This window comes from Chionomys nivalis, chromosome 4 (genome assembly GCF_950005125.1).
Source record: "Chionomys nivalis chromosome 4, mChiNiv1.1, whole genome shotgun sequence".
Classification (NCBI taxonomy): Eukaryota; Metazoa; Chordata; class Mammalia; order Rodentia; family Cricetidae; genus Chionomys; species Chionomys nivalis.
The window spans coordinates 61,963,454-61,981,909 of NC_080089.1; positions in this window are offsets into that span (position 1 = coordinate 61,963,454).

Genomic DNA, 18,456 nt, shown 5'->3' on the forward strand with positions numbered 1-18,456 from the left:
CACCTCTGAAATAACTGGTGGACAGGGGAAACTTGACTCATTTTGTGCTGAGGCTTCAGGTTGAAAAACAAAACAAACAAAAAAAAAAAAAAAAAAAAAACCAAGTTTTTGACCGGCTGTGTTCGTTAGTTTTTGTTTGTTTGATTTCATTTTATTTTGGTTTTGTAAACTTGTCACAAGTTAGAGTCATCTGGGAAGAAAACCTCAGTTGAAAAAAATGCCTCCATCAGATTATCTGTAAGGAAGTCTATGGGATATTTTCTTGATTGCTGATGGATGGGGGGGCTCAGCCCCCTGGGGGTAGTGCCACCCCTGGGCAGGTAGTATAAAAAAGCAAGTTGAGTGAGCCATAGGTAGCAAACCAGTCGGTAGTGTTCCTTCATGATCTTCCTTACACTCTTGCTTGAGCTTCCATCATTGATGGACTGTGGTCTGGAGAAGTAAGCCAAACAAACCCTTCTGTCTCCATCACTTTGGGCCACAGTGGTTAGCACAGCAACAGAGAAACAAACTAGAGTGGGCTCAGCCCTGTATCCCCGGACTCCCTCCCCTAACTCTCAAGCACAGGATTGTCTCTCCTCTCTCTCTCTCTCTCTCTCTCTCTCTCTCTCTCTCTCTCTCTCTCTCTCTCTCTCTCTCTCTCTCTCTGTCTTTCCCTTTTTCCCTCCTTTCTTTCTCTCTCCCTTCCTCCATACCTCCATCTCCCTCTTAAACTGACAACCTGGGCACAAACTGGCAGCCATGAAAGTGTGTCTGCCTCTTAAGTAAAGGCCACTTCACAGTCCTTTAGACCCTGCTACATCCTAACATTCTTTTCCTGCCTGATGAGCTGAAGAAAATAATTTTAAAAGTCTGGCCATGGGCCCCTTATTCCAGTTTCTTTTCTACGTGAGACCTGGTTCATTCAAATATCCTCTGCTCTGTGTGAGACTTCCTTCTTCCTCCTCTTACCCTCCTCAACTCAGTTTGGTACTGTAACAAACTAGAGTAATCCAGGGGCCCTCTGAGCTGGATTGTATGGTCGTCGCCCCCCATTCCCCCTCACCCCACTGCAGGGCTAGGCCTCGGCTAGCAGCCTGAGGTCAGGAGTCAACAGTACTTACTACAGGGCTCTGGGCCCCCGTGGTTGCTCGACGGCCATCTGCCGAATGGAGACTATTTGGTTACCTCTATTTACCTGGCCTCGGACGTTGATATTTCTATGGTCTGGCTGTGCAAATCTGGAGAGAGGATGTGTAAACAGGATTAGGCTGCACATCCAAAGGCCAGAGTCCAGAAATAGTTCCTTGTGTTTCAGACCCCTTGCCCTCTCCCTAGACAGAAAGCCACTGAGCAATTGAAAACAAAAATTGCAAGCAACTGCATCCTCAGCATCGTGGGCTCACTGATAGTGGTGAGCTGAAGCTTTCTCCCTGGCCAAAAGGCAGGGTGGCTGGCCTTCTCCAGCCCTTTGCTCCCTAGAGAGTGTGATATCCTGTTAGCAGAATGGCTCTGTCTTCCATCTTTCCAAACCAGGCTGTCCCAGTCCCACAGCTCTGAAGCAATGGGCTTTCTCGGGTTTTTGTAGAGAGATCTTATATCATTTTCAAACCCCAATAAAGACACTCATTTTAGCTCTCTATTGAAGACACTCATATTAGATCCTCTCATATGGCATGAAAGAAGAGCTGACTCTGGTGGTGAATAGGTTTCCAGCTGGATTCCCATGGCTGCAGGCTGACTGTGGCTCCAAGCAAGTTTCACTTACGCAATGGAGTTTAGTACATTCCTTTCAGGACTGCGCAATGAAGACATGCAGGCTCCTTGACCAAGTCTGATTCCATGGAGGGGTGTCTGTCAGTATATGTTCTCTTCCTTTCCTTACCCTAGTATGCCTCCTTCTACTGTGCTACTATCCTGTTCAAAAGAGGAATGCCCATACTATATGCGTTTTCTCCGCATGGGTGCATGTGCCTCTGAGAATAGCAGCACTGTGGACAGGGCTGAAGGTGGGTGGGCAGAAGTTTCATTGAGAAGGGTTCAGAGCTAAGCATGACAGCTTATGCTTATGAACCCAGAACTTAGGAAGCTGAGGCAGAATTACTAGGAGTATGAGGCTAGTTTGAACTGATATGAGAGAGAGAGAGAGAGAGAGAGAGAGAGAGAGAGAGAGAGAGAGAGAATATTAGAAATTTTAAAAATATATTGGTAAAAGAAAAATATCAGAAATTAGAGTAACAAACAAGAAATTACTGATGGGCTGACTGTGTTAGCCCAGATTCAGCAGACTGCATTAGCCCAGGTTCACAGGATGGGCAGCCATTGGCTGCTACTTTCCCCGCTTCCCAGTCCTGGCTTTTCCGTGAAATCCCGATCTGATCATGGGCAGCACTGAGACAGTGGAGAGACGGCAGCCAGCGTGTGATACTTTGCAGACCAGTCCAGCCCTGCCAGAGTGCGGTCAGGAGAGCAGATTGAACAGTGGGGCTACTGGGCTCCACCATCCTTCTCTGGACAGCAGTTCCAGCCAGGTGTCCGGGATTCTAATCATGAAAGTGGCAATAGTTAGTTAGCTCTTGTTAAATGCTTCTCTGTGTCGGGGGTCATAGCAGCCACTTCACACAGGCTAGTTCAGTTTACTTGAGCAGACTATTATTTCCATCTGCCACCGAAGAACTGAGGCGGGAAATGTGGAGCAGCTTGTCTGTGACCCCCTAACCAGAAAGTGCTAGAATGCCAGGGTTTGAATCTGAGGCCAGCTGCTCCCTAATCTTCCCTTATCTTCTCCCGCTTGTCCCAACCCAGTCAGCTCTTGCTTAAGTGCCTAAGGCTACCTGTGGCTCTGGCCATTTCACCTGGCCAAGGCACCAGTTAGCTTATCTGTCATTTTCTGCTACTGGAGAAGGGTTCAAGGAAACCTCAACCCCCCACCACACACACCAGACACCAAAAATGCAGGTAGGTCCAGATACAAGCACTTGCTGTCTCCTCCTGGAGCTCTTCTTACACCACAGCTCTTCCTGAGTCCCTTGTCCCTTTCTGATAAAAGTTTGTGTCTGAACAGCACCTCGCCATCTTGAGAGCAGTTACCCCCACCCACCTAGTACAACTCCTTCATCTCAGGGGTCCTAACCACTCTCCAGAGCTGGGCTGGTACCCAAAGAATAGGGGATCCACTGTGCCAAAGCCCTAGCCCCATCACTTACTAGCTGCATGATGTTGGGTAAACTGCTCGCTGACCTTCTCATCATCATGGTTTCCCTGTGTGTGAAATAAGGTAACAGTAGCACCTGCCTGGAAGGCTGAGAAGAGTAAACGCTGTTGTTTTTAGTATCGCACTGAACCTTTCCCTCAAACCCTTTGGGGAATAAGCAGAGCAAGTCAGTTCTTGCCATCCTTGAAAACGAGTTTAAACCACGTGACCTCTAGGCGCTCTTCCAGCTCACCCAGCTATGATTCTGCCATGAATCAGTTATTTAAGGAAACATCTTCACTCCTTACGCTGCAGCCATCTCCAAAGATCCAACCCTTCACACAGGGCCTTGTGTACAGACGACAGTCCTGCCAGATCAATGTTAGCATGTAACAATAGTCCCTGCCTCAGCCAGGCAGTGGGAAGAGTAAATAAGGAAACTTCTAACTAGCATATAGCATAGTGCCTGGCATTGAGTGAGCTAATAAACCATGGTTATATTGTTATGCATCTTATGATAACACTCTCCAAGCCCATCATTAAAAACACAGACTCACAAGCAAGGCATGGTGATGCATGCCTATAATCCCAGCACTCGAGAGGCTGAGGTGGAAGGGTAAAGAGTATGAGATAGCTCGGGCAACATAGCAAGACCCTATTTTAAAAAAGAGAGAGAGAAAGACAGCATGGACTTCGGGCACACTTTCTGTGATCTTGAAACAAATTAACTACTCTATGCCTCCTTTTTCCCATCTGTAAGGCAGACATAATGATCCCCATAGTTGCCTATGATTGCACGGACCAAGCGAGCCCATATAAGCAGAGCAGGAAGAGCCGTTCACCTGGCATAGGCTTGGTGTGCGGAAGTGACTTTTATTATCATTTACAGATGAGTCCCACACTCAGTGACATCCAATAACACTGTCAAGCTGGAGTGAAGCTGAGATCCGAGTCTAAATCCGACTGACCCCTGATCTAGTTCTCATACGAGACTACACTGGGCCTCCATGGGATCCAGGCATGCCCTAGCAGGGTTCGGGATACAGCCTTCCAGATCTTCGGCTAGCAAAGGAACTTCTCCAATGTGGAGATCTGGGGAGGTCTGTATAGAGACCTGAGAGATGGAGGGGACCACAGGACCCCAAAGGAGAAGCAGCTTTTGCTCACTGGTGTTTGGCCCCTTCACTTTAGCACTCATGGGGCAGGCAGGCCCTTGGTCCCACAGCCCAGAAACAGAGCAGGACTCACACCCACCTTCCAGCCTGGGACCTACAGCAAAATCTTTAGCATGCACATTAATGTCATCCTTGGAACTGGGCCCCAGCTCGTCAACAAAAATGGGCCCTGGCCTCCAGGCTTTTTCCATTTCTGAGGCATGATTCATCCAGCAGACAAGACCAGACAGACTCCTATCAGCAGGAGGAGGGACTGAGTGGCAGAACCAGAGGTAAAAAAGAAGCAAAACAAACCTGTGTAAGATCTGGGCAGGACTCACGGGTGCTGGGCTGCAAGGAGGCAGGAGGAGAACAGGCAGAGGAAGAGAGCTGCCTCCTTAAGCCGAGGACTGTGGGCTTCCCCAGTCTAATTTATCTCTCAGGCAGCCAGCTTCATTGATTTCAATATGAATCCAACTGTGATTCTAAAGGAAAAATGCCAGGACATTGCATGGTAAAATCTGCAGAGTCTTTCGTAAGACAATAAGCTGTAATTACCTAATGCTTTTTAAAATGACTTGTTTCTCAGCCTGGTGAGATGGCAAAGCTGGCAAAGGCACTTGTTGCCAAATCTAACAACCTGAGACAGGACCCATGTAGTGGAAGGATCTAGAACTGGTTCCCACAGGCCTTCCTCTGACCTCCACATTTGTGCCAAACACACACACTCACACAAGTAAATATTTTTAGAAAAAAAAAAATTTTTGCTTCTCTCTTGTTACAAATAGCACGTGCTTGTTGAGAACCCTGAGAAATGTGCAAATGTAACTTTTAAAATCCCAACTACGTTTATAGAAGTCCACCAGAAGCAGGAAACATTTCTGCAAATTGCCAGCTCATCTTTTTTTCTAAATCGGTAAACACATGCACTACATTGAATACTACGTTAAACAAAACTGGAGCTATGATGGCTAGCTTGGTCAACAGGCCACAGCCTAAAGTGACCTGGAAAGAAAGTCTCAATGAGGAACTGTCTAGATCAGGTTGACCGGTGGGCATGTCTCTGGGGAATTTTTTTTTTTTTAAATATTTATTTATTTATTATGTATACAATTTTCTGTCTGTGTGTATGTCAGCAGGCCAGAAGAGGGCACCAGACCCCATTACAGATGGTTGTGAGCCACCATGTGGTTGCTGGGAATTGAACTCAGGACCTTTGGAAGAGCAGGCAATGCTCTTAACCTCTGAGCCATCTCTCCAGCCCCTCTGGGGAATTTTTGTAACTGAGCAAATTCAAGGGGGAAGACCCACCTGAATCACAGCATTGCCTTTTCCTGGAGGGGAGGGGGCATCCTATGCCTTCCCTGTCTGCCCCTCACCCTGGTGTGTGATCCAGCTGCTTCTGCTGCCCTGACTTCCCAGCAACAATGGACTGTAGTCTGGAATTTTGAGCTAAAAAGAGATCTTTCCTTCCTTAATTTGTCTTTGTTGGGTTATCTTACGAAAGCCATAGGAGGAAAGACAGGTAAGAGGAAACAGTACTAAAAAGATACATACATAAAAAATTTGCATCTTTTCTTCATTTAAGAAAATCTTGGATTTCCAATGTTACCAAACATTCTTCTGTAACAACTCCATCGTGGAAAAAGGTAGATTTGTTGCCTTCTTTTCTTTTCCACTGAACTATCCTAGACTAGCTGTGTTCCTCCTCCACCTCTCCAGTGCTGGGATTAACAGACTGTCTCGCCCTGGCAGGTATATGTGGTGGTATCAAACCCAAAGCCTGTGCAGCAGGTACCCCCTTCCTCCAATTGAGCCACATTTCAGCTCCCAGGAACATCTTTTGTTTGTTTTATTTTGTTTTTTGAGACAGGGTTTCTCTGTGTAGCTTTGGAGCCTGTTCTGGAACTCTGTAGACCAAACTAGCCTTGAACTCACAGAGATCCACCTGCCTCTCCCTCCCAAGTGCTGGTTTTAAAGGGGCGCACCACCACTGCCTGGCTTATTTACAGTTTAAAATAAGTTTTTAATTTAGATTTATTTATCTTTGTGTGTTTTGCCTGAATATATGTCTATGTGCCATGTGCATCCCTGGTGCCCATGGAAGTCAGACGCGAGTGTCAGCTCCCTTGGGGACAGTAGTTAGGAATGGTTGTGAGGCACCATGTGGGTGCTGGAAGTCGAACTCAGTCCTCTACAAGAGCAACCAGTGCTCTCAACTGCAGAGCCATCTCTCCAGCCCTTTATGTTTTCCTCATCTGGTTAATCTCAATAATAAATTTCTAGTGATGGGTTTACCAGCTCAAAGTGTTTTTGTTAGTTTGTTTTCCTCCCAGAGGCAGAGTGTCACTGTACTACCCAGGCTAGCCTCAAACTCCTGAGCCCAAGTGACCCTCCTGCCTTAGCCTACCAAGCAGCTGGTACCAGTCACATGCTGCCATGCCGGCCTTGCATATCTTTTGAATTATATCAATCATCCTTTTCATCTGTGGTTTTGTTTGCCACTGTTTCCACTACTCATGGTCTGCAAATACTATTTGTCTTGATTCTTTCAAGAGAAATAACACTCACATTTTTTATTGCAGTGTATCATTACAATCATTCAATCCTTGTTGTTGCCAGTCTCTTACTGTGCTTAAATTTTAAAATGTTAGATGTGTTTATTCTGTATGTTTTGTCTGTATATATGTATATACACCACATATGTGCCTGGTGCTTAAGGAAGTCCAAAGAGGGCATTGGATCCCCCTGGAACTGGAATTATATATAGATGGTTTTAAGCTACCACATGGTGCTGGAAATCAAACTCAGTCCTCTGCAAGAGCAACAAGTGCTCTGGACTGCTGGGCCACCACTCCTGCTCACTGTAATTGTAAAGTAAACGTTGTCATAGTAATACATGCACATACATAACAGACCATATTGCCTTGGTACTGTGTGGAGCGGCATCCTTAGGAGTCTTAGAACACATCCTCTATGGATAAGAAGGGAACTGATGTGCTCACAGATGAATTATTACCCAAAAGTCAGTTTTCACTCCTGCCCATGGTGTGTGACCTGTTGCACGTGACCATCCTTGCAGCCAAACAACTGTCACCTCTAGGCGTTCAGCTGTGCTAGCTAGCAAAGGATCATCCCAGCTGGGCTTGCAGACTGCTTACCCAGCATATGCCATACATACCACCTGTTACATGTAATTCTTCCCTAATTGCATGTGGCCTCGGGGAGGGGCTAGACAATATTGGCCAGGATAATTAGGTGTGGGGGTGGGGTGGGGAGGGAAGGACTCTCCAGCTATGTTACTATGGGAAAACCAGCATCCTTGATGGGTGAAAAGTTTCCAGTACAGGTTTTTTTGGGGAGAGGCAGCACCCACATTCCTGTAAGTAATCCCTTACTTATGTGTTTTAAGTAAGCCCCCAAAACAAACTGGTTCCCCAAAGTGGACTTTGGGGGAACAGTTTCTCCATTTGTCACTAGGACCTTGGGAGGAAGGGTAGATGTTGTTTGTGTCCCCCAGGGAAATTATTTTAGCCACAGCGCCTCTCCGTTTTGAGACTCTGAGACAGTGAATTAGTAATGCAGGTGTCAGATGGGGCCGCGAATCAAATAATCCCACACTAGCTCCGAATAGCGTGTGCTAAGGTTTTTCTTTATTAGAAGGGAAACTCCCGGATCACAACGAGAAAATAGAAACGGGGTCCAACATCCAGGTGTGGCGTGCAGGTAAAAGAGGGGCCAAGCAGGCAGGACCGCCGCTTTTTGGTACCCAAAGCCACTCCCAACCTGGTCCAGCCTCTCAAAGGTCATTGGCTGAAGGGGATTCCCCATCAAGTTAGTTGCATGTCTCTTGTTCCAGATGAGGAAACGACCATAAAGCATTTGGGTAACCATGTGGGTGGTGCCTCTTTTGCACACGTTGTCCCGGGTTGTAGAAGGAAACTGGCTGAGAAAGCCACAAAGAGCGAGACAGTAAGCAATGTTCCTTTGTAGCCTGTGCTTCAGTTCCTTCCTTCATATCCCTTTGCTGCTTCAGCTCTGCCTTAGCTTCCTCAATAACGCACTGCCATCAGAAAGTGCAAACCCTTTCCTTCCCAAGTCGCTTTTCGTCATGATCTTTTTCACAGCACGAGAAACTCTAAGACACAGCTTCTGCAGAGGCCTGGAGTTCTGTTCCGCACAGACTTTAGTCAGCTCACAACCACTTGTAATTCCAGCTCCTAGTGACCCAACATCCCCTTCTGGCTGCTGAGGGCTTGGCACTCACATTCACAAACACATACACATGCCCGGCCTTGGTGGCACACTTTAATCCCAGCACTTAGGAGGCAGATCTCTATAAGTTCAAGGCAGTTTGATCTACAGAGTAAGTACCAAGACAGCCAGGGCTATGAAGAGAAACCCTGTCTTGAAAAACCACACACATATACACACACTCAGAGAGAGAGAGAGAGAGAGAGAGAAACACTTTATCAAAAATTAAGATGGCTTAGCAGTTAAAGGCTAGACTGACGACCAAAAATATTAAATAAAAATAAAGGCCAGGTATGGTGGCACACGCTTTTGATCCCAGCACTCGGGAGGCAGAGGCAGGAACTCTGTGAGTTCCTGACAAACCTGTTCATCACAGCGAGTTCCCCAGACCAGCCTGGATATAGGGCTACACAATGAGACCCCCAGTATCAAAAATAAGCAAATAAATTTTTTTAAAGAAGTGCAGACCTGGCGCCTGAGCATTTTAGTTTTTCAAAATAGGGTTTCTCTGTGTAACAGCCCTGTCTGTCCTGGAACTCACTCTGTAGATCAGGCTGGCCTCGAACTCACCGGGATCCGCCTGCCTCTGCCTCCCAAGTGCTAGGATTAAAGGCGAGCGCCACCACCACCTGGCCTCCTGTTTGTGTTTAAGGCTGCTACAGTTGCTACGCTTGCCTGCGGTCATACCTCCCCAGCAGGACAGACTCTTGTTCTTTTGGAACCATAGGCCTAAATAAACCATTCCTTCTATAAGTTGCCTTAGTCATGGAGTTTTATCACAGCAATAGAAAAGAAACTGAGGCAGAGACCAGCCTGGAATACATGAGACCCATCCCAAATGAGGAGGAGGAGAAGCACAGAGGGGAGAGAGAGATTCTCCTAATAGAGGACCCTAGTGCCTAAGTAAATAAAGGACCCTAGTCCACCCCTGAATGGAAGGCTCAGTGCTGTGAAGACATCAGTCTCCCCTATTCTCCTGATGATTCAAAGCATCCCTACCTAAAAGTCCCCTTTCCTGGTCTTTTTGTAGAAATATAGAAACCTGTAGGCTGTATTTGGACCACAGGGGAGCAGATATACTAAAGCCGATCTGATGGAGGAGGAAGAAGCACAGTGAAAATGTAAAGTAGACGCATCAGGGCAGAATATAAAGCCACCGCACCAAAGCCGTGCGTTTTTGTGCGAGGATAAACACAACCGTGGGACAGAGACTAGAAAGTCCAGAAACAAGCCACACATATGACCTGCCAACCCATGACCAAAGTCCCATTAAAATACAGATGAAGAGCTGGGGGGCGGGGAGCACGCCTTTAATCCCAGCCCTCGGGAGGCAGAGGCTGGCAAATCTCTGTGGGCTTGGGGCCAGTCTGTTCTACAGAGCTATGTCCAGAACAATCAGTGCTACATAGAGAAACCCTGTCTCAAAAAAAGAAAACAAAACAATCAAACAAATACAGATGAGGTTCTCACTTTCTCTCTCTCTTTTTCCCTCCCTTCCTCCCTGCCACTTTCAAACAACTAAAAAACAAGCCCAGTATGGTGTATGGTGGCTTAGAGAGATGACTCAGTGCATGAGAGCCCTTGATGCTCTTGCAGAGGGCAAGAATCATGTTCTCAGAGCCCACATCAGAATCTGAGCTCATTTCCATCCCCCGCCCCGTGTGTGTGTGTGTGTGTGTGTGTGTGTGTAGGGGACTGACAGAGCAGGGAAGCAGGGTCCTCAGGGGAGCCAGGGCCTGCCTGCGGGGGTCCAGGTGTCTTCTTATCTTCTCCCAGCACAGTGAGATAAGACTACAGGTATCTAGGACCCATAAAGCCTTGTGATGCAATACAGGGTCCAGCTGGCCCCAGAAGTGCCTTCTGGCTACCCAGGCAAGGATTCCAGAGATGTAAAGGACCAGGGTTTTGTCTAGAAGAGGGGTGGTGGGGTGGGGAGCAGGAGGGATGGCTCAGTGGTTAAGAGCATCTGAGTTAGGTTCCAGGCATCTACATTGGTGGCTCACACCCACCTGTAATTCCATCTCCAGGAAATCTGGCTGTGCAGGTTTGAAGAGATGGACTGGGTCTGGTGAGATGGCTCAGTGGGTAAAGGCACTTACCACCAAGCCTAACAATTCTCCATTCCTCCCTCCCTCCCTCCCTCCCTCCCTCCCTCCCTCCCTCCCTCCCTCCCTCCCTCTCTCTCTCTCTCTCTCTCTCTCTCTCTCTGTGTGTGTGTGTGTGTGTGTGTGTGTGTGTGCCTGAGAAGGCCAGCAGAGACCACAGGAAGCCAGAGAGGTGTTGAATTTCCGGAGCTGCCTATATCAGGGACCCTGAGTGAGCCTGAACATACATACATGCACACACACAGAGATAAAGAGGTTTCAAAAGTACCCTATTCTATATGTCGCTATAGGAAAGCAGAACACTACTAGATAGAATTCATGCTATTTTAGGTACATTGCTGTTTTTCAGCAGCCTTTCCTAACCAGGGCTTACTTTACTGAGCACGCTAAACTGCCACATAGCGGTGAAAAAGAAACACTACAGGCTCCTTTTAAAGGTTGATGCGCAATATTTGATGTATGCAAAGAATAAATGCAGCATCAAATAAATACCTGGAACAAGTGTGGTAGCATACCCCTTTAATTCCAGCACTCGAGGAGCAGGGGCAGGGGGCCTCTGTGGGTTTGAGGTCAGCCTGGGCTACACAGAGAGAACTAGGCCAACCAGAGTTAACATGGTGTGACCTTGCCACAAAACAAACAACAATAACATAAAAGGCCAGGAAATGGGACTTTTAGGTAGGGATGCTTTGAATCATCAGGAGAATAGGGAAGACTGACGTCTTCACAGCACTGAGCCTTCCATTCATTGGGTGTAATAGGGTCCTTTATTTACTTAGGCACTAGGGTCCTCTATTAGGAGAATCTCTCTCTCCCCTCTGTGCTTCTCCTCCTCCTCATTTGGGATGGGTCTCATGTATTCCAGGCTGGTCTCTACCTCAGTTTCTTTTCTATTGCTGTGATAAAACTCCATGACTAAGGCAACTTACAGAAGAAATGGTTTATTTGGCTTGTGGTTCCAAAACGACATTCAGAGACCCAACTTAAGGACTAGCATATGACCTGTCGCTGCACCCTCCTTTCCTGTCTTACGGTGTCTCCAAAGGAACAGCACCAGAGCCAGCAGGATAAGTCCCTCCCTCGTTGAGAGGTTCTCCAGGGTTCCCTGTTGAAAAGACCTGAGTGACATTCCCCGTCCGTTTGCCCATTGTCACAGAGCAAATACTACAAATACTGATAAGTGAGTTTGAAGTTAAAAGGCAAGAAATGGTCTTTACGTTCTTAAGAACCGAGTACAGAAAATTCGGGGTTTATGCAATCTTCAGGAAGGTGGGAAGGAGAAAGACAGCTTGAACCGCATGTCCAGTGTGCGACACCCAGGCCTGCCCTGAAACCATGGTAACGTGATTAAGCTCTTCGGTGCCGCTCCCACGCATGAGCTTGAGCTGCAGCGCCCCTGCAGGCTGTCCTAACAAGTACACCCGGAAGCCGCAGGAAACGCCCATCGGCCTATGGCTCTGCCTGCAGCACCTCTGCACAGCTGTCTTCTCCCTTCCACTCACGTGCCAAACCTCTCAGGAGTCCGTCCCTATTGCAGTCCCCCGGGCCGACACTCACGTGGTCAAGGATTCTGGGAAATGTAGTTCCTGGCGTCTCTCTGAGGAAGAGACTTCAGAATGGGAACTACAAGTCCATTTCCCTACTTGGTCACTGCTTTTGCAGGAGTTGGCACGGGCATTGCCCTCAAGGAAACCTAGCCTTTTCTTGTCGCCCCTGCTTCAACTCCTTGATTTTTTTTTCCATTTTATTTAGCGGTGGTAACGTAATTTTGCTCACATTTTTTGAGGCAAGGGTAATTCAGGCTGTCCTCGAACTCAACAATGTAAAAAAGCTATTCTCTCCACCTCCAAGTCCGGGTGTTACAGGGAACAATCCTAGTTCACCATACTGCTAAAGATTGAACACCTAGGACACTGGCTTTCTCTCTTACTGTGCTGAGGATCAAACCTAGAGCCTTGCACTAAAACACACCACACCCCGCTCTTTAGTTAATATGTGTTGTTTATGTGTGTGCGCGCGCATGTGTCTGTGAGGGTGCTTGAGACTATAGAGGGCAGAGGTCAACACTGGGCATTTTTCTCCATCCCCCATGTATTCGAATAGAGGCTGGCCTTCAAGCCCCAGAGATCTGCCTGCCTTTGCCACCTCAGTGTTGGAATATAAGTGTGTGCCACCAGGCCTGGTGTTTTTTGTTTGTTTTAACCTGGATCAGAGGTGTTAAACTCAGACCCTCATGCTTCTGTGGCAAGCACTTTATTGACTGAACTGTATCAGAAATCCATCTAGTCTAATTTTTTAAAAAATTGTTCTCAAACTGGTGGCCTGGTGGTACACACTGGTGTTCCAAGTTCTCATGGGTCTGAGGCAGGAAAACTGTGAGCTCAGGGTCTGCTGAGCTACACAACTAAATGCTCTTTCAAAAAAAGAGAAGAATTCTAACTCAACACTCTCCTCTAAACCCAGGAAAATTATTTGTTTGTAACAGAAAAAGAAAAAACTTGAGAAACAATTCAAATTCATCCCAGCACTTGGGAAGGCAGAGGCAGAAAGATCTCTGAGTTCTTGGACAGTCAGGTTTACAGAGTGAGTCCCAAAACAGTCAGGGTTACACAAAGAAACCCTGATTCGATAAGCCCAAAAGCCAAAAACAAACAAACAAACCAAACAAAACCCAACAGGAAACAGTTCAAAATTTTGGCTGTTCCAGAAAGGTCCTTGACAGCTTAGACTTTGTTTAAAAAAAAAAAAAAATCACAATTGAGCGTCCCTAACCTGATTATCTGTATCCAGAAACTGTAAACTGTGAAAAAATTTTAAGCTCTGATGTGATGTCACTAGTGGAAAATTCAACCTCGTGTACATGTGTTATAATCAAAACATAAGTACACTAACAATACCATGTACAGTTGCCATTAGCATATACATGTGTGGATGGGATGATAGATCAGTGTGAGTTACTCACACTAATAATAATAGTGAGTAATAGAGTGAATACTTGTGAGTTATTATTTATAGGCAATTTATATTGGTATAAATTATTGCATATTGATACAAGCTTAAATTATATTGAATATGCTCCTATTTCGATCTAAAATATTTGTATACCTAGGCAAAGTTATTTTGTCATAGTGTATGCATACATGCATGCTTCTGCATCTGCTTAAGACATTTTGTATATTGATACAATTTTAGGATATATTTATCATATTGCAATATACATTCCTACCTCTGATCAAGATACTTATATATTGTTTACATTTTGAGATCATTGTCCTCATTTGTTGCACAGTTGTTTAAAGATTGTTTAATATTCTAATATGAAGGCTTAGTCTTTAAGTTATATAGGTATTAAGATTCATAGGTCAATAATCATCCATGTTTGTCATACTATAGAATATGGCATTTAAGTAACTTAGGGTTCTATTGAAGTGAGACACATCTGCTCCTGGTAGCACCAAGCTACTTCAAGAGGAAGATGGGCATCAAAGAGTCTCCTTATGGAGTTTGTTAGCCATTTGGGCAAGAAATTGTTCTTGCCTGGACTTCTTGATGAACTGGACATGCAGGACCTGCAGAGAAATGACTGCTGAACTTGCCTAAAAGTGAGACCATCCTTTGGGGTTCCTGCTTCATGAAAGCGTCTGCCAGACATTCTGCAGGATACAGAAGACAAACTGCCAATATAGGCGAAACTGTCTTTGAAATTTCCTGCTTCGTGGAAAAGTCTGCTGAATACTATGGGCCTGTAGGCTGAAGATGGATGCTCCAATGGTGCAGAAGAACTTTGGATGACTGTCCAGGAAACAAGATGTTTCTGTCAATTCTAGAATTTTTGGAAGTTGCTTACAATGCACTTGTTGTTAACTTAGGTAATATATCCTTCTGGAGTCTTTGATGGAGTTGAGGAATAGATAGTTATTATTATAGTTTTCCTTAGTTATGATAAAAATATAAAGTAGATATAAATATTGTAACTGTAATTCTTGTTTGATACCTGTTTTGTTATATGTAATTTTACTATGTTAAAGTTAAAATCTTCCTTTTATTTAAAAAGAAAAGGGAAGGTGATGTGGGATTCCCCTCTGTATGCTTTGAATACGATTAATTAATAAAAAAAAAAAAAATGGATGGGCCTGATAGGGTAGAACAGAGCTAGGTGGGGAAAACTAAACTGAATGCTGGGAGAAAGAAGGGCAGAGTCAGAGAGAAGCCATGGAGCCCCACTGGAGCCAGATGGAACTTTACCCAGTAAGCCAATGCCATGCAGCAATACACAGATTACTAGAAATGGGTTAAATTAAGATGTAAGAGTTAGCCAATAAGAAGTTAGAGCTAATGGACCAAGCAGTGTTTTAAGTAATGTACTGTCTGTGGGGTTATTTTGGTTCTGGGTGGCTGGGATGAACGAGCAGCCTCCTTCTATACATGTGTGAAACAACCGATCATGTGTTCAGACTTGAATCCCATCTTCAAAGTATCATATCATTTACATGCAAAAATATATAATATTTTTTTAAATGTGAAACCTGTCAGGGATATGACCTGCAAATCCTGAAACATGCTGTATGTAAATAGCTCTGACTCCTACTGTGGACCTGTTCAGAGAGAGTAAAACCCGGATAAAAGAGGGAAAGTAAGAGGTCACAACCCAGGAGTGGTGGCAAGATTACTAGTTTGAAGCCTGGCATGGTGGCAAATGCCTTTACCCCAGCACTTGGGGAGACAGAGGAAGCCGATCTCTGAACTCAAGGCCAGTTGGACTATACAGTGAGTTCCAGTTAACATAGTGAGGCCAGTCTAACCTAGTGTGATACTCAGAACCTCAGGAATTCTCTCTGTTCCATTTTCATAAAGAGGCCAAAGCCATTAGAATTCTTCTCCTGACACTTTCTGAAAGGACACAAAACATGTCTAATTAGATACTCACCGTTAACTACTGTTATCCCATTAGTTATAAGTTATGTTAAAGATGTAGTAGCTAGGAGTATAGGTCAGTGATAGAGCACTTGGCTAGCAGTCATGATATCCTGGGTTCCATCCTTAGTGCATGCACACATATACACACACATGCACACACATACACACACACACACAGGGGGAGAGGGAAAAGGAGAGGGGGAGGAGAGAGAGAGAGAGAGAGAGAGAGAGAGAGGTCCTTTGGGTTCCAGCCTCAAGGCCCTCTTTAGGGTTCAGATTGGACACTACAGCAAGTAGAGCGAGTCTAGGTGAATCCTTGGGGCTCCCTGGACAGTCAGCCTAGCCCACTGATGAACTTCAGACTCATTAAAGAGACACTGACTCATAATAAAGGTGGAGAGCGACGGAGAGAAGACACCTAACTTGGGTCTTGGCCTCCACACAAGCAGGTGAGCCTGCAGACACTGGTACACACACAGACAGACACACACAGACAGACAGACAGACACACACACACTACAGGTATATACCTCACATTACACAAAATAAAATAGAAAAGGAAAGAAGAAAAGAAATACTGGTCTGTGGGGCTGGAGAGATGGCTCAGCGGTTAAGAGCACTGACTGCTCTTTCAGAGGTCCTGAGTTCAATTCCCAGCAACCACATGGTGGCTCACAATCACCTATAATGAGATCTAGTGCCCTCCTCTGGCCTACAGGCAGAATACTGTATAAATAAATAAATTTTAAAAAAACGAAAAAGAAACAAGAAGTACTGGTCTGTGTGTGCCTCTCATTCTGGTGCAGCTCGATGGATGCTTATTGATTACCAAGTAACGGAGAACTGCCTCTGGCTTATTGTCTAGCTGGAAAGAAGGAACAAGTTTTGCCTCCTGGGCCCATTAAGAATTACGACTAGCTTATTGTTCGGTGGGGGATCTTGTATCCAAGCCAATGAATAGTTAATTTAATGTCTGACCAGTAGGGTTTTCTCCGCTGGCTGGAAAGTTAATTCCCAGGTCATCCATACATTATGCATAGATTGCTTTGGCCTGGTTCTCTGGCACTGAAGCCCATCCCAAGAAGATCAGGAAAGACAGGAGTGCAAGAGACAGGACTGGAGGTCAAAGACCCTGTCTAGAGCTTCTCTCCTGAACTACAGGCACAAGAAGCCTCTAGGCCAAAGGAAGTCAACTCTATCTTTGGCTTTCCAGAAGGCTCATGATGCTCCAGTCTGTCGCCCACTGCTCTGAGCTCAGAAGTAATTAATCCCTCTTGCCTCCTGCCAGACAGGGCATCTCAGGTTTTCAAGATTAGACATCACTTGAGTTGGTTCAGGTATTTTGGAAAACAGTTAAAAATTCTTAGAAAGTTAAACATGTGTTGGCGCATGACCCAGCCACCCCGTCTCTAGGTACTTACCTAGCATCTGTCCACACGAAGCCTGGTGCCTGATGTGTTCCTGGCAGCCTTACTGCAATAGCCCCAAACAAAAACAGCCCAAGAGAACGTACAGCTGCGTGGATGAACTCACAGTGGGACATCCAAATAATGGAGTCTACTCCCTCACGAGAGCAACTGAGGTCCTGGTATAGATAAAAGCATGGCTGAATCTCAAAACTGTGGCACGAAGTAAAACTCCAACAGAAAATTCTGAGCCGTTCCATGAAATTAAGCAGAAGGTGGAACTATGAGGTCGGCAGGCAGATGTCGTGGCGTGAGACTGTTGTTAAGTGTGGTGGAGGCAGGAGGATCAGGGTTCAAGGTTGTTCTTGGCTGTAGAGCAAATCTGAGGCTTCCCGCAAAACAAAACAACCTAAAATAAATAAATACTGGCTGCAGTTGGCATCAGAAAGGACTAAGAAACTACCTCAAGGAGAAGTCTAGCTGTGCTCCGAATAACCCCTAAGGGCTCCTCTACAGATTCTTCAATTGCTGAACACTGAAACCGGCACTCTGAGAACTGAGGCCTTTTGCTCTTTTGGTGTGCAGGAATCATGTCCCCAGAAAGTCACAAGCAAAATCCTGAAGATGCATGCCCCTCAGGACTCAGGAGCCGGCACTCACTTGACCCTCCACAGCATACTTCCAGAAAACCTTCTAATTACCTACACAGTGTTCTGCCTGCATGTATCCCTGCAGGCCAGGAGAGGGCACCAGATCTTGTTATAGATGGGTGTGAGCCACCATGGGGTTGCTGGGAATTGAACTCAGGACCTCTGGAAGAGCAGCCAATGCTCTTAACCTCTGAGCCATCTCTCCAGATCACTTTTGTGAGGTTTAAGAGCTAAAGGAGATGGTGTTCCTCAGGGGGGCTAGTGGGATGGGAGAGAACAGGCAGACCTTTGAGTTCCATCAGACTTGGGATTTGGTGCTGTGTTCTAGGACTGCCTGTCCCAGCAGTTTGCACTCCTCCTCTGGGTGGGGTGGGGAGCCTGGTCCTTCAGGCAGAATGCCGATTTGTTGGTATTTAAGAAACTGGAGGATTAAATGGGTTACAGGCTTTCCTGTCTAGGGTCTCATCCTCTGATGGCTGGAAGCCTATCAAGGGCTCTTACATTGATAATCACATCTGGGTACTTCAGTCCCTCCCTGTGCAGCCCAGCAGTATTGTGAAACCACAGAGAGGGAGAGAGAGGGGTCAGGGTGGGAAGGCTATGCTGGCATCAATCTGCAGATCAGATTCCTGGGAATTAAGCTGAGGACCCAGTTTCGGTGTTGCCACCAGCTGACCTTGAACATGTTGTTTCAGCTCAGGATTGTTGGTTTTCTTCGCTCATTGGTTTTCTTCGCTCACAAACCAGGACATCACTTGTCCTGGTTATGACATGGGCAGGATAAAAAATATACCCCAC